Source organism: Scyliorhinus canicula, chromosome 16 (assembly GCF_902713615.1).
Source record: "Scyliorhinus canicula chromosome 16, sScyCan1.1, whole genome shotgun sequence".
Classification (NCBI taxonomy): Eukaryota; Metazoa; Chordata; class Chondrichthyes; order Carcharhiniformes; family Scyliorhinidae; genus Scyliorhinus; species Scyliorhinus canicula.
This window is the reverse complement of record NC_052161.1, coordinates 127,439,293-127,453,296: the sequence shown is the minus strand read 5'-3', so window position 1 is coordinate 127,453,296 and position 14,004 is coordinate 127,439,293. Positions and strand designations below refer to the sequence as shown.

General features: G+C 45.8%; 1 protein-coding gene and 1 long non-coding RNA gene across 3 annotated transcripts in view; one reads left to right on the top strand and one right to left on the bottom strand.

Moving 5' to 3' along the window:
• LOC119979455 (MORN repeat-containing protein 1-like) overlaps positions 1–14,004 on the bottom strand; it is a 261,776-nt gene that overhangs the window by 90,184 nt on the left and 157,588 nt on the right. The gene's annotated exons all lie outside the window — the stretch shown is intronic.
• LOC119979456 overlaps positions 13,468–14,004 on the top strand; it is a 52,171-nt gene continuing 51,634 nt past the window's right edge. For both annotated transcript variants that reach the window (XR_005463724.1, XR_005463725.1), the window contains exon 1: positions 13,468–13,987. This is a non-coding gene — a long non-coding RNA (uncharacterized LOC119979456). The remainder of the gene's footprint in view (positions 13,988–14,004) is intronic.

The following is a 14,004-nucleotide window of genomic DNA, read 5'->3' as shown; positions in this document are numbered from 1 at the left end:
TGAATCTATGGAATTCCTTGCCCAGTGAAGCAGTTGAGGCTCCTTCATTACATGTTTTTAAGGTAAAGATAGATAGTTTTTTGAAGAATAAAGGGATTAAGGGTTATGGTGTTCGGGCCGGAAAGTGGAGCTGAGTCCACAAAAGATCAGCCATGATCTAATTGAATGGCGGAGCAGGCTCGAGGGGCCAGATGGCCGACTCCTGCTCCTAGTTCTTATGTTCTTATGTACTCAGAGCTGGTGTACATGATCGCAGCTTTTTACCCTTCTGACACAGTGTGTGCTTGGCCAGCTCTTTCAGGAGCTACAGCAGGTACAGGGCAGTTAGGGCAGCTCATGATGAAGGGCTTGTTGTAATGGGTCAGGTGGGAAACTTCACTCACCACTCACTCTGAAACATCATTCACAAATTCGCAAAGGGGGTCTTGACACTTGTTGCCAAGGAGCAGACTCCAGGTTTGTAGGGGTGAAGCTGCTTTCATCGCTCTGTGGATTCAGCAACTCGCCAACATCCACATACTCCACTTCTTGCTGCCCATTATTGTCATTTAACTCACGGCTTTCTCGGCACCCTTCTCGGGAGCTGACTTCTCCGCCTCAGGCATTGCCATGTTCATTTTTTTTTAAAACAGAGAAAGTTGCGTGTAAATGCCAATATTCCTGAAATTCAGGTTTCAATCCCCTCCGTTGAAGACTGCATGGAATCAGAGCCACAGCTGGGAGGATGATATGCACCAGTGAGATTGAGGCCCCCATGGATTATTTGATGAAACAGGGCTGAATAATAAAAGAGAAAGCAGATGAACTAGATAATGGAGGTCATTAAAACAAGGCCAGGATATGTGGGATCCCAGAGGATTTGGAAGGTAGGGCACCATTAACTTCCCCATTGCACCTTACATAAGACATAGCTTTTGAGCTCAGAGCTAGATTTAATGCTTTGTGCGTCCTGCCCCCTACTCAACACTGATCTATTAACTCACATCAGCCACAGGCTCGAATGACACATTTCTTATATTGCGGCTCCAAACAATACAAACAAAGCCCAAGTCTGATTTAAATGAATCTCCAATCAGGGTTGTGGTGGGAGTCTGGATTAGGGAGGGGAAAATCAGCCAGCTTTCTTGTCATTGGCCTATCCTGGAAAGCATTAATGTACAAATGTGTGAGGACAACATCAGCACTGAGACCCTGTTCCCATGGTTGAATATCCTTTCCACACTCAGGACGGATCTTCTGACCCCTTCCGCCAGTGGGATCTCCTGGTCCTACTGAAGTCAACGGAGCTTTGAATGGCTCGCTGTAAAATCCTGGTCTCAGGGCGGAATTCTCCCAAACAGCCTGAGTGTGGAGTGGTAGGACACGGTCAATCTGGCGGGAGTGAAAAAGTTGGAATCCCACCAGTGTAAAATCCTATTGCAATTCTCCCAATGGCGGGTCGCTCTTCCCGCTGGCAGGGCACAAATATCATTTGCATCTCATGAATGCTCATTAAGACAGCTGCTCGCCAGCTTCCCATCAGGCCTTTCAATCGCACGTCACGTCGGCGGGAATTTATGTTGGTGCCAAAACCGATTGCTGAAGAGTGGCGTCCACAAGGTGATCTTCAGTTCACCAGAGACTTTGGGGTGAGTGCAACTACTTTGTGCCGTAGTGCTGCGCTGCTCCTGCTGCACTGTTCACCTTTCTGCCGGGACAGACCAGGTCTTGCCTCCATCTGTATGCTGAGCTGGTCTTCATGGACAGCACCATGCTGCTGGACACGTGGACGCTCCTGCGTCATCGAGTCGCATCAGTATAGCACCTGGGTTTGGGGGGGGGGTAGAGGAGTCACTTTCCCCCTGGTGCCTCATAGCTGTGTTTATCTGGACAGGACTATGCTGTGGGACGCAAGCTGCCACCACAACAAAGATCCGAGGTGCAACCAAGGTGGAGTGTGCGTTGAGGCTGGGGGGGGATATGTGGCCTAACAAAGTCGAGGGGGCAATGTGAAAGGAGGGCTGTGCAAGGAGGGGGAGGTGAAGGGTGTGGGCCCACGATAGCATGCAGAGCGGTAAGGGGGGGGATGAAGAAGATGAACAACGGAAGACAGAGGGAAGACTAAGGGGAGGAATCTGGACCCTGACAAGGCTGTGAGAAAAGCTGATAAACAAGGGGGGGGGGGGGGTCAAAGAGATACCATATTGTTTACTGTAAGGGAATGGACAAAGACTCCAGATATGGTGGGTAGAGGTCCAAGTGGGGCATGGGCCTGAGGAGAGGGTGATTGAATCAAGGAAGAAACTTGTTTTTGAAGCTGCCAGCCTTTCCCCTCTGGGTTGCTGATATCCTGTGTGGTGTGGTGAAGACAGGTGGGCTGGAGAGAGTGATATGAATGTCCTGGACTGATATTTAAATATGGCGCCGGGAACTTTGAACCCGTCAGTTGAGGGAGTGGATGAATCAGCTACCAGCCCACTAGGAGACGGAGGGAACTCACTTGTGCATAATTAATGAGCTTCCAAGTGCAGAGTCTGCTGTGGGATCCCGCTATTCTGGTTGGTGGGATAGGCACTGCTGGAGTTGCCTGCGACTGCACCTCGTTCCAAAATGGGAGAATTCCACCTTCAGTGTCTGCACTCTTACGTGGAGAATGAGCACTCAGACAAGATAATCTAGTCTCAGGTGTGAATGCAAACACTGGGATGTACCTGATGGACCAATCGGCCTGTTTCTAAGCTGCAAAATCTGATGCAGTTGCAGCCTGAGTCAGCAGTTTGAGGTGTTGCCAAACCTTTGGCGTAAAAATATGTTAATAGCAGGGATGCACAATACAGGACGAGAAGACAATATTCAGTAACTAATCTGTTCAGAGAAAACTACAATGAAGTCACAGTGCTGATGAGGTCAGTGATGTTACCAATGAAAGTTCTGGAAAAGGCCGTTATGGAGGTGATGGTGAAAGGATCCCTAATTAAACACACACCCTTCAAAATAAGAAGAAACTTGCATTTATCTAGTAGTCGGCTATATCTTCAGAACATCCTGACGCAGTTTGCATATACTAAATTATTTTTAAATTACTGTCACTGTTGTTATATTGACAAACAGACTGTGCAATTTACACAGAACATGTATCCACAGACGACAAAGAGATGAATGAACAACTTCTGGCGGTGTTGGCTCAGGGAGAAATATTGGCCAGACATTAGAAAAGCTACTTGCTCTTGATCAATTGGCATCACAAGATGTTTTCCACCACTCATCGAGGCAGACCACATGGCCCATATTGCAAAGTGATTCTTAAATTGCTGCCAGTTTTATGGTAACATGTTCAGAAGCAATTTTAATAATAATCTTTATTGTCACAAGTAGGCTCACATTAACACTGCAATGAAGTTACTGTGAAAAGACCCTAGTCGCCACATTCTGGTGGCTGCTCGAATACACAGAGGAAGAATTCAGAATGTCCAATTCACCAGCCCTGCACATCTTTGGACTATGGGAGGAAACCGGAGCACCCGGAGGAAACCCACACCGACACGGGGAGAATGTGCAGACTCCGCACAGACAGTGACCCAAGCCGGGAATCGAACCTGGGGCCTGGCGCTGTGAAGTAACGGTGCTAACCACTGTGCAACCGTGCCGCCCGTGTTTGATGTAAGTTTCACAAAACAGTTAACTTCATTCACGTTATAGTACTAATTTTATATATGTATACACTTATGTACATATACAAACACACACATACATATGTGGAAGTGTGGTTTAATGTTTAATGTGCACCTCCATTAATGTAGCACCCTCACAGAGAGAGCTATGTGAATAGGTCAGTCTAGGTGTATCCTGCTATACGTCTGAAACTCTCATCCTAATTCAGGAAGCCACCAACTGGACCAGTCATCTTGTGGATTTGCATTGTAAGTTAGATGCAGGAGCTGACAGTTTATAAAGATAGCACTGAGGTCCACACTGGACTAAATCAATTGGATTTGCTGTCATTGAGGCAATATATTTCACCCTCCTCCTGTGAAGGTGCCAACTTAGGCTGAGACACAGTCCACTTATCAGTGCCGTAAGCAGCAGTGTGAAGGAACAATATTCCTCTGCTAAATATTTATTATCTCAATGAGGACATGCTGTAAATCCACGAGGGAATCCAGCTTCTGCTAGGCCAACACTATAATGAAATTAGCTCCTGTACAGCCCATTTATAATCGCATCTGAAATCCTTTCCACACTGACAGGCTACAGTGTCACAAGGTGAGTGTGGTAAATCCACTGACCTGTTGCCTGCACATGGCAGAACGTTCATCCAGCATCTGTTCCGTTCCTAAAGGGACCAAAAGGACAGATGCTCTCTCTGACTTTCTCCATTCCGAATCAAACCTAATGCAGTGTAATACTTCTTTTTTTAAAATAAATTTAGAGTACCCAATTATTTTTTTTCCAATGAAGGGGCAATTTAGCGTGGCCAATCCACCTACCCTGCACATCTTTGGGTTGTGGGAGTGAAACCCACGCAGACATGGGGAGAATGTGCAAACTCCACAAAGACAGTGACCCGGGGCTGGGATCGTACCCTGGTCTCAGTGCTGTGAGGCAGCAGTGCTAACCACCGTGCCACCCCTCTGCAGTGTAATACTTCTGTCACCAATTGCCTCAACACTCTTGCATTGGGAACACATCCTGCTGCCATGGCCCAGTATGTCCTCACATTGCAAACCAGCAGCCTCGTTCCAAGTAACGTACGTATATATCTTTGGTATGGATTAAAAATTTGGTCAACTTTTAAGTTTGGTCCTCTTGTACCAGAGTGGCAGCCGCCAATGCTCACATCTGAGCTGTGTAATCATTCACCTGATCCTTCTCAGAGATGGGAATCAAAACGAAGGCACCTCTACACCATGGGAACCAGTTTACCCACATCTACTTGCAGCCTGTGTCTATCTCGCTAACAGCGAACATGGAGGAGAGATATGGTAACAACATTGTAGCTCTGATTTTCCAACCTACAGTCACCGCCAACAAGATTCTTCTAGATTACCACCATAGACAAGGCGGGTCATTTAGATGTGATGTTAAACTGAGGGCCTTGTCCTCTCTCTCAAGTGGACATAATATATTTTGAAGGAATAAGGGTGGTTATTATCTCAGATATATCCTCAGTCAATTGTTTCCCCACAAACAACAACACTAAAACACATTATCAAACCATTATCACACTATTGTCTGCGGGAGCTTCCTTTGTGCAATTTTGCTGCCACTTTCCCGACATTCATGACTACTTCCAGTGGAATTGCAGTGAAAGGAATTTTTTTAATATTTTAAAATTACATTGAAAAATGATTCAATGCAGCAATTTCACAACCTCTTGCTTGAATGAGATGGGAGTCAATCAAACTAGAGAGAGTGGGAGAAGGGAAAACAGTCTGCGCCTGCAGATAATAAATTGCTGAAGGCATTGACTTGATGTGGGTCTATTGTCCCAGTGGATTCAGCCTGCCAGGAACTGCTATACTCACCAAGATTTAAGAAGTTTGTGAATGCATTGCCTTGCTGGCCTGTACTGGAGATGCATCAATGCCTTTGCAAGGATACACTAACATAATTCTTTGGTTTTGTTTTCTGTGGGGCAGCAGCTGAATTGAAAAGATTACATATGCTTATTGGCTTTTTTTTAAAGACCCGATTCAGCAACTTTCAACAACAACAGCTAACATGCCGCACTTCGGAGCTATTCATATGCGCGAAGGTGTCTCCAAGTGTTTCATGTTAAGGAGTGGGGAGAAAACAAAAGTGGGAGGTTAATGGCAAAACTAAACTGGGTTACAGGTGGGGGGCCTGAAGGCAAAATTCCACAAAAAGGCTTTTGAAAGCACCGAGGGGAGAGGAATTAGGCAAGGAGTTCTGCAGGAAAGGAGAATGCTGGCTCTAGCGACGGCTGTCAGTGATAGAATGGGGGACTGGTGGACAAGGAGGTTTTTTTTTAAATCAGAAATTAAGTTTATAGTTGTTTGCAGCAAGGTAGGGCTACAAGAACCCAGATCTCCCCATTCAATAGCTTGCTATATTCACAGGCTGTCATCAGTGATAGGTATATAATTGGCATAATACAAGTGGCACATTGGGAGCCATGTTTTCTGACTCTAATTGCATCTTGGACCTTGTTCCACAGAGCAGCCAATAGAGCTATGGGAACATAGGACACCACAATCCGTTACTGAAGGAGTGATACACCGTGTCCAGTCTTTGGAATGAGATGCTAAACCATGGCTCCATCTGCCCTGGTGGACACAAACAATTCCATGGCACTATTTCAATGAGAGGAGAGCATTTTCCTCAGTGTCCTGACCAGGATTTATTCCTCCTTCAATGTCACATGAATAGAACATCAGGATCTGGCTGTTTGCAAATGGACTGGTGTGGTTCTTACATTTCAAAAGGGACTACATTGGCTGCAGAGTGGGGGGATTCAAAGAGGGAATGGGGAAGGTACAACCCCACTGTGTTCCTTTTGAGTCAAACATAGGAGCAACAAACCCAGAGAAACCTGGATGTTTAGGAATATTCAGGGCTGGATAAGAAAGAAAAGAGAGGCTTTTAGCAGGTACAAAGGGTGCAAATCCGAGGCCTTAGTGGAGTATGGGAAGTGCAGGGGGGAAAGCAATTAGGAGGGTAAGGATGGGGCAAGAAAAATCACTGGCGGGTAAGATACTCTAAAAGTATATTAAGGGGAAGAGGATAACCAGGGAGAGAGTAGGGCCCATTGGGGATCAAGGGGGAAATCTGTGTGTGTGGAGCCGGATGATATTGGTAGGATGTCAAACAAATACTTCACATCAGTCTTCACTCAGAAGAAGGAGAAGGTTGGGACAGAATTCAGGGAGAGGGACAGTTTGACATAGAGAGTGAGGCGGTATTGGAGGTTTTGGCGGGCTTAATAGTGGACAAATCCCCAGGTCCTGATGAGTTGTATCCCAGGCTGCTGTAAGGGATAAAATTACACGAGGTCTGACCCAAATGTTTAATTCCTCTCTGACCACAGGGGAGGTGCCAGAGGATTGGAGGATAGCTAATGTCAACAAAGAACAAAGAAAAGTACAGCACAGGAACAGGCCCTTCATTCTACTTTTGAAGAAGGGTGGTAGAGATAAACTAGGGAGCTACAGACTATTAAGTCTCACATGAGTGGTAAAGAAACTACTGGAGAAAATTCTGAAGGAGATAATTGATCTCAATTTGGAGAGGCAAGGTTTGATCAGGAATGGCTTTGTCGGAGGGAGGTCATGCCTAACAAATTTATTGAATCTTTCGAGGAGGTGATTGGATGTGGAAATGAAGGTAGTTTATATGGATTTCAGCAAAACCTTTGACAAGGTCAAGGGAGACTGATAGAGAAGGTAAAAGGGCAGCACAGTGGTTAGCACTACTGCCTCACAGCACTGAGGACCCGGGTTCGATCCCGGCCCCGGGTCACTGTCCGTGTGGAGTTTGCACATTCTCCCTCTGTCTGTGTGGGTCTCACCCCCACAACCCAAAGATGTGCGGGTTAGGTGGATTGGCCACACTCAAATGCCCCGTAATTGGAAAAAAAAAATTGGGTACTCTAAATTTAAAATTAAATAAATAAAATGTAAAGAAGGTAAAGCACATGGGATCTAGGGTAACTTGGCAAATTGGACCCAAAGCTGGCTTAGTGGTGGTAGAAAGCTGTTTGTGTGACTGGAGGCCTGTGTCCAGTAGAGTACCACAGGGATCAGTGCAAGGTCCATTATTGTTCGTAATATATATAAATAATATAGTCGGGAATGGGGGAGGGATGGTAAGTAAGTTTGCAGATGACGCAAAGATTGGCCGGGTGATTAATAGTGAGGAAGAAGGTCTTAGGTTGCAGGAAGATAGTCAGATCAACGGCAGATGGAATTTAACCCATCTTGAAAAGTGCGAGATGACGCACTTTGGAAGAAGTAACACAACAAGGGAGTCCTCAATGAATGACAGGACACCAGGAAGCTCAGAGGAACAGAAGGATTGTAGCCACCTAAGATGGACACTGGGCTACAAAACGGAGAACTGCTAAGGCTGCAGGGAAAAACAGTCTTAGCAAGGACAAGCAGTTTGCAGAAGACTAATTAGCATTCTGCACGTACAGAAACCAGTTTTTGGCCAGGTGCAGAGTTTCAGCCAAAGGTGTAAATGGCAACAAGATCTACATAGTAATGAGGTGATCCAGATCCAGACCCCGCACAATAGAAACATTTAAGTTTGAATGGATACTTTTGAGTAGACGCCCAGACAGAACGGCACCACTGTATCCAACACAAAGAACCATAGGGACAGCCTACCCATCGAGGGACGACCCTCAGATTGGGGGGTTTAGAAGATATCGATTGGGTAAGGCCCAATCGATACATGGCAGGTAAAAGGCCAGCCCCAAAGGGGCACGGACTTCTAGGGACTATAAAAGTAGACCCCGCACTTGGTTCGGTCTGTTTTGTCGCTCCGGCTTTGCTTTGCTGATACATCGCATCCTGACTCCAGTTCCATCACCAGCCGTTGAGCCATCAGCCATCCAACTGTAAGTGCCAATACAACGATCGCTACGTGATCCAGACCTTGCTAGATCCTGACAACTTTAAGTACCTGAGAGTTGCAGACCAAGAACGGGACGAAGGCCTTGTCCCCTGACCTTGCCTGTTCCTGTCTAGATAAGTATTTTAGTTGTTTAGTATTAGAAGTAAGTTAGTCTCTTTAGCGTATGCATGTGTATTTATTATATTTGTCATAATAAATATCAATCGTTTGGACTTACTAATCGGTGTACAGATTTATTACTTTGAACCTGACCTTGATATACTTGTGAGGTGTCTAAATACGGCACCTGGCGACTCCTGAGCATAATTACATACACAGAGCCATAGTAGTGTTAAGCACACGGCCTTTAAACGGAGGCGTGTTAATACACTCCAGTAAAACGAGCAACAGGATCTCGGGGTGCCTGTCCACAGATCCCTGAAGGTGACAGGACAGGTTAATAGTGTAGTTAAGAAGGCATAATGGGACACTTGTCTTTTTTGAGTTGTGGCATAGATTATAAGAGCAAGGAGGCTATGTTGGAGCTGTGCAGGACTTTGGTTAGGCCACAGCTGGAGTACTGTGTACTTCACTATAGAAGGGATGTGATTGCACTGGAGAGGGTGCAGAGGATCACCAGGATATTGCTTGGGATGGAGCATTTGAGCTTTGAAGAGAGGCTGGACAGGTCCGGGTTGCCCGCTCCAGTTGTTTTCTTTAGAGCAGAGAAGGCTGAGAGGGGACCTGATTGAGGTGTATAAGATTATGAGGGGTATGGACAGGGTGGATAGGAAGCAGCTGTTCACTTTAGTTGAAGGGTCAATAGCGAGGGAGAATAATTTTAAGGTGAGGGGCAGGACGTTCAGAGGGGATTTGAGGAAATATTCTTTCATCCAGCGGGTGGAGGGAATCTGGAATGTAGTGCCTGGGAGGGGAGTAGAGGCTGGGAACCTCACACTGTTAAAAAGGGACGTGGATGAGCATTTGAAATGTCATAAAAATCAAGGCTATGGCCAAGTGCTGGAAAGTGGGTTAAGTGTAGACTTAGTGTAGTTTTGTCAGACTCGATGGGCCAAAGGGCCTCTTCTGTACTGAATGACTCTATGGATGTCCTAGGTTGTGAGAAATGCCATCTCAAGGCCAGTTTTCCTCTGCTCCCCCATGGCGGGTTTCCCGTTGGCGGAGGTGGTTTTCCATTGTCGCCAGCACGATGAACATCACTCTGACCACGGAATTGGATAAAATGAAGGCTTTGATGGGAGTCAAACCCGATGGGGACAAGAACGAGAGTTAGTGTACGTAGATGTACATATAGACAGATACGCCATCAGTTTTCCCAATGACAGAATCGTACAAATAACAACCTGTATCGTTTGGTCATCATTAAGGATCTCTCATACCCAGCGGGGTAGAAACCTATCATTGGAAGAACTAGAAATACAGCAAGAAGTAATACTTGAACAGTTAAACTAGCTGAAATCGCAAATATAACACAAAGAGGATAACAGTGGATAAATCCTGTCATCTTTATAAACGAGACACCTCCTATCAGTGCTAAAACCTATGAAACAGAGAAAAACAGATTGTGCTCCGAGATCTTGTGTTGATAAACATAAATTCTTATATATACCGAAAGGAAAGAAAAACTCCACGGTAACAGGAATAACCTTGCATGTCAAACAGGCTAAAGCATAATTATTGTCATTGCATATTGAAATGGTTTGACGACAAATCATCCCCCACTCATGCTCTGCTCAGGTGACCGTTTGCAGACCTAGGTAGAACAATTAGAAGAAGCAGACAACAAACTCTGCTAAGAGTATATAAAAAATACTAAAAGTAGATAAAAAAGACAGGTTTGTTCAACAGAGAGACAGAGCTACTCCTGCACCTCTCTGTACAAGAGAGGTTTAGTCCTCAGAACGAGGAAAGTTCTGTTCCTCGCACGTCCATCAGACAAGTCACTTCGACTTTATATGGCATTTTTCACAACCTAGGGCAGCATGGTAGCACAGTTGCTTCACAGCTCCAGGGTCCCTGGTTCGATTCCCGGCTTGGGTCACTGTCTATGCAGAGTCTGCACGTTCTCCCCGTGTCTGCGTGGGTTTCCTCCGGGTGCTCCGGTTTCCTCCCACAGTCCAAAGATGTGCAGGTTAGGTGGATTGGCCATGATAAATTACCCTTAAGCGCCCAAAAAAGGTGAGGTGGGGTTACTGGGTTACGGGGATAGGGTGGAGGCGTGTGCTTAAGTGGAGTGCTCTTTCCAAGGGCCGGTGCAGATTCAATGGGGCAAATAGCCTCCCTCTGCACTGTAAATTCTATGATTCTATGAACTGTGGATGTGTTATATTGAGTGAGCTCGAGTTCCTAGAAGCTCATTAGGAGGTCCTAGAGACAAGAACCTCTGCTGAAAAAAATACTAATTTAGTTTGAGCAACTAATTTAGAAAATCCCCAGTTGAGAGTATCTGAGAGTTGTCTGACAGATCGGACCCTGTGGGTAATCTCCCCATAGTGAGAGCCACTCAGTCTTCTGTATAGAAAGTTAGTTTTAACTCTTTCAGAGGCTTAGTCATAAATAGGCTAATAATAATAAATAAGGGGCAGCACGGTGGCACAGTGGTTAGCACTGCAGCCTCACAACACCAGGGACCTGGGTTCAATTCCAGCCTTGGGTCACTGTCTGTGTGGAGTTTGTATGTTCTCCTCGTGTCTATGTGGGTTTCTTATGGGTTCTCCAGATTCCTTCCATCATCCAAAGATGTGCAGGCTATGAGGATTAGCCATGCTAAATTGTCCCTCAGTGTCTAAAAGGTTAGGTGGGGTTACGGGGATTAAGTGGGGGCATGTATCTTTGAACATAGAACATAGAAGGAGGCCATTCGGCCCATCGAGTCTGCACCGACCCACTTCCACCCTATCCTGTAACCCAATAACCCCTCCTACCCTTTTTGGACACTAAAGGCAATTTAGCATGGCCAATCCACCTAACCTGCACATCTTTGGACTGTGGGAGGAAACCGGAGCACCCGGAGGAAACCCACGCAGACATGGTGAAACGTGCAGACTCCGCACAGTGACCCAGCGGGGAATCGAACCTAGAACCCTGGTGCTGTGAAGCCACAGTGTTATCCACTTGTGCTACCGTGCTGCCCACTTTTCTTTTGAGAATAGCTGCCTTCCTTTCATGAACCTCGTCTGGTCCTCCCCATCACCTTCGGGAGGTACCGCTCGAACCTCGCCGTCAGTACCTTCGCTAGTATCTCAATATCTAGATAGGGTGTTCTTTCAGAGAGAGGGTCAGAGCAGACTCGATGGGCTGAATGGCCATCTTCTGCACTGTAGGTATTCTATGATGATTATTCATTCAAATCAGAAATCCTAAATCCATCACACCAGACACGCCACTGGGGAACCCAGTTAACTTTGTCCAATTAAGGGGCAATTTAGCATGGCTAATCCAACTAACCTGCACATCTTTGGGTTGTGGGGGTCAAACCCACGCAGACATGGGGAGAATGTGCAAACGGACAGTGACCCATGGACGGGATTCAAACCCGCGTCCTCAACACCGTAGGCTGCAGTACTAACCATTGTGCCATGTGCCGCCCCAATTAGGAACATTCATGATCCCAATACTGAATCTTGGAGTGTCCCACTCAGTATATCTCCTCAACCTGAAGAGATCAGCCATGGTCTGATTGAGTGTCGGAACACGCTTGAAGGGCTGAATTGTCTATTTCTGCTTCGAATTCCTATGATCCTATGTACCCAACCTCCCTTGTATCTGATGTTTTTCTTTCCCATCACTTCCTTCTCCATACCCACGTTTGGTCTGAATGATTCTAGATTTCAACATTACTGTATTAGTTTTTTGTGTTGCACTTTATCTTTTATTTTAAATTTAGAGTACCCAATTCATTTTTCCAATTAAGGGGCAGTTTAGTATGGCCAATCCACCTAGCCTGCACATTTTTGGGTTGTGGCAAACACGGGGAGAATGTGCAAACTCCACACAGACAATGACCCAGAGCCGGGATCGAACCTGGAACCTCGGCGCCGTGAGGCCACAGTGCGCCACTGTGTGCACTTTATCAAATGTATTTTATTTGGTATTCAATGTACACAATCTTCTAGCTGCATACCACCCATGTCCAATTCATTGGCTGGACAGCAGTGTTGATAGTTACGGTGTTATTGGGTTTACACCTTAAGCAGTGGTTTTCTTTTAATGTCCTGAGGATTGTGAATGCTTCACCCTGATCTCACAGGTTCTGTGCCTGTGTGAGTGTAATTCACAGCCAGCTCAGCAAATAGAATCTGTGGGGTAACCAGCTCCACTTGAACATATTCCTGTAGAATTCATCCTCCCTTCAAGCACCGTGCTGTCAGAGTTTGATCTTCCATCCTTGCTAACCCTTCCGACCCTCACCAGGTGGAAAGTAAACAGACTGCTTGTTGTCCAGTTGCTAAAAGTCAAAAATCACCCAGTCTCCCAGTGTCTGCGTGGGTCTCACCCCCACAGCCCAAAGATGTGCAGGGTAGGTGGATTGGCCACGTTAAATCGCTCCTTAATTGGAAAAAAATAATTGGGCACGCTACATTTGTGAAAAAAAAATTAAAAATCACCCAGTCTTTCCCTCTCCTCGCCTCCAATCTTTGCAAAACTAAGAGTGTTTAAAGGAAATTAAGAAAAAAATAATTTTTTCATGTTCCCGTGGTTTTTTTTATCTTGGGTTTTTCTTCAACAGCAGTGTCCTGGAGATTCACCTTTAAATTTTGGCGATTTCAGGGCAATCCTGGAATGTTGGCAATCATAGATACGGCTCTCAAACTGGTAATACAGTAAATCTGAGGCTCTTCAATGGCTTTGATATAGCACAGCCAGCAGCCTAAGCAAAGTAAACTTGCTGAGGCTGGCTGCCGGGAAGATCTGAATTTACTGGATGTTCCTGCCTGCTGGCTCTGGCGAATCCAACAAGTCTAGGCTGGGGTTCCTGTTAGTTGTGCAAAGCTGTGTCAGGAACGAGTGGTATTAACCTCAACATAAAAGCAGCTTTAGAGTCAGTTGCCCCAGTATTGACACAGTGAGGCAGTCTTGGCATCCCTTTCCTCAAGGTCTACATGTCTGTTATGTCACTTTTTAACACTGTACTCTATACAGCACTGGCTCGCGCACTTCAGCACAAACCTGATTACACTTGGCTACATGTTCGGATTTTCCCCTTCATTATGAATTGACACAGGATACTCAATGAAGGAAGGTGTTCTTATAAATGTCTTTCTTTTCCATCGACAGTGCAAACTGACATTCAGTGATGTGAGGTGACCTTGCAATCTTTTGTCCTGTAATCTTCCTCATTAATTATCTATTAACGACCCATTGTCAGACAACAAAAGCCCCTGAAAGTCTTAATCGCCGACTAGAAAAGGTGAGAATGAGAAGGCG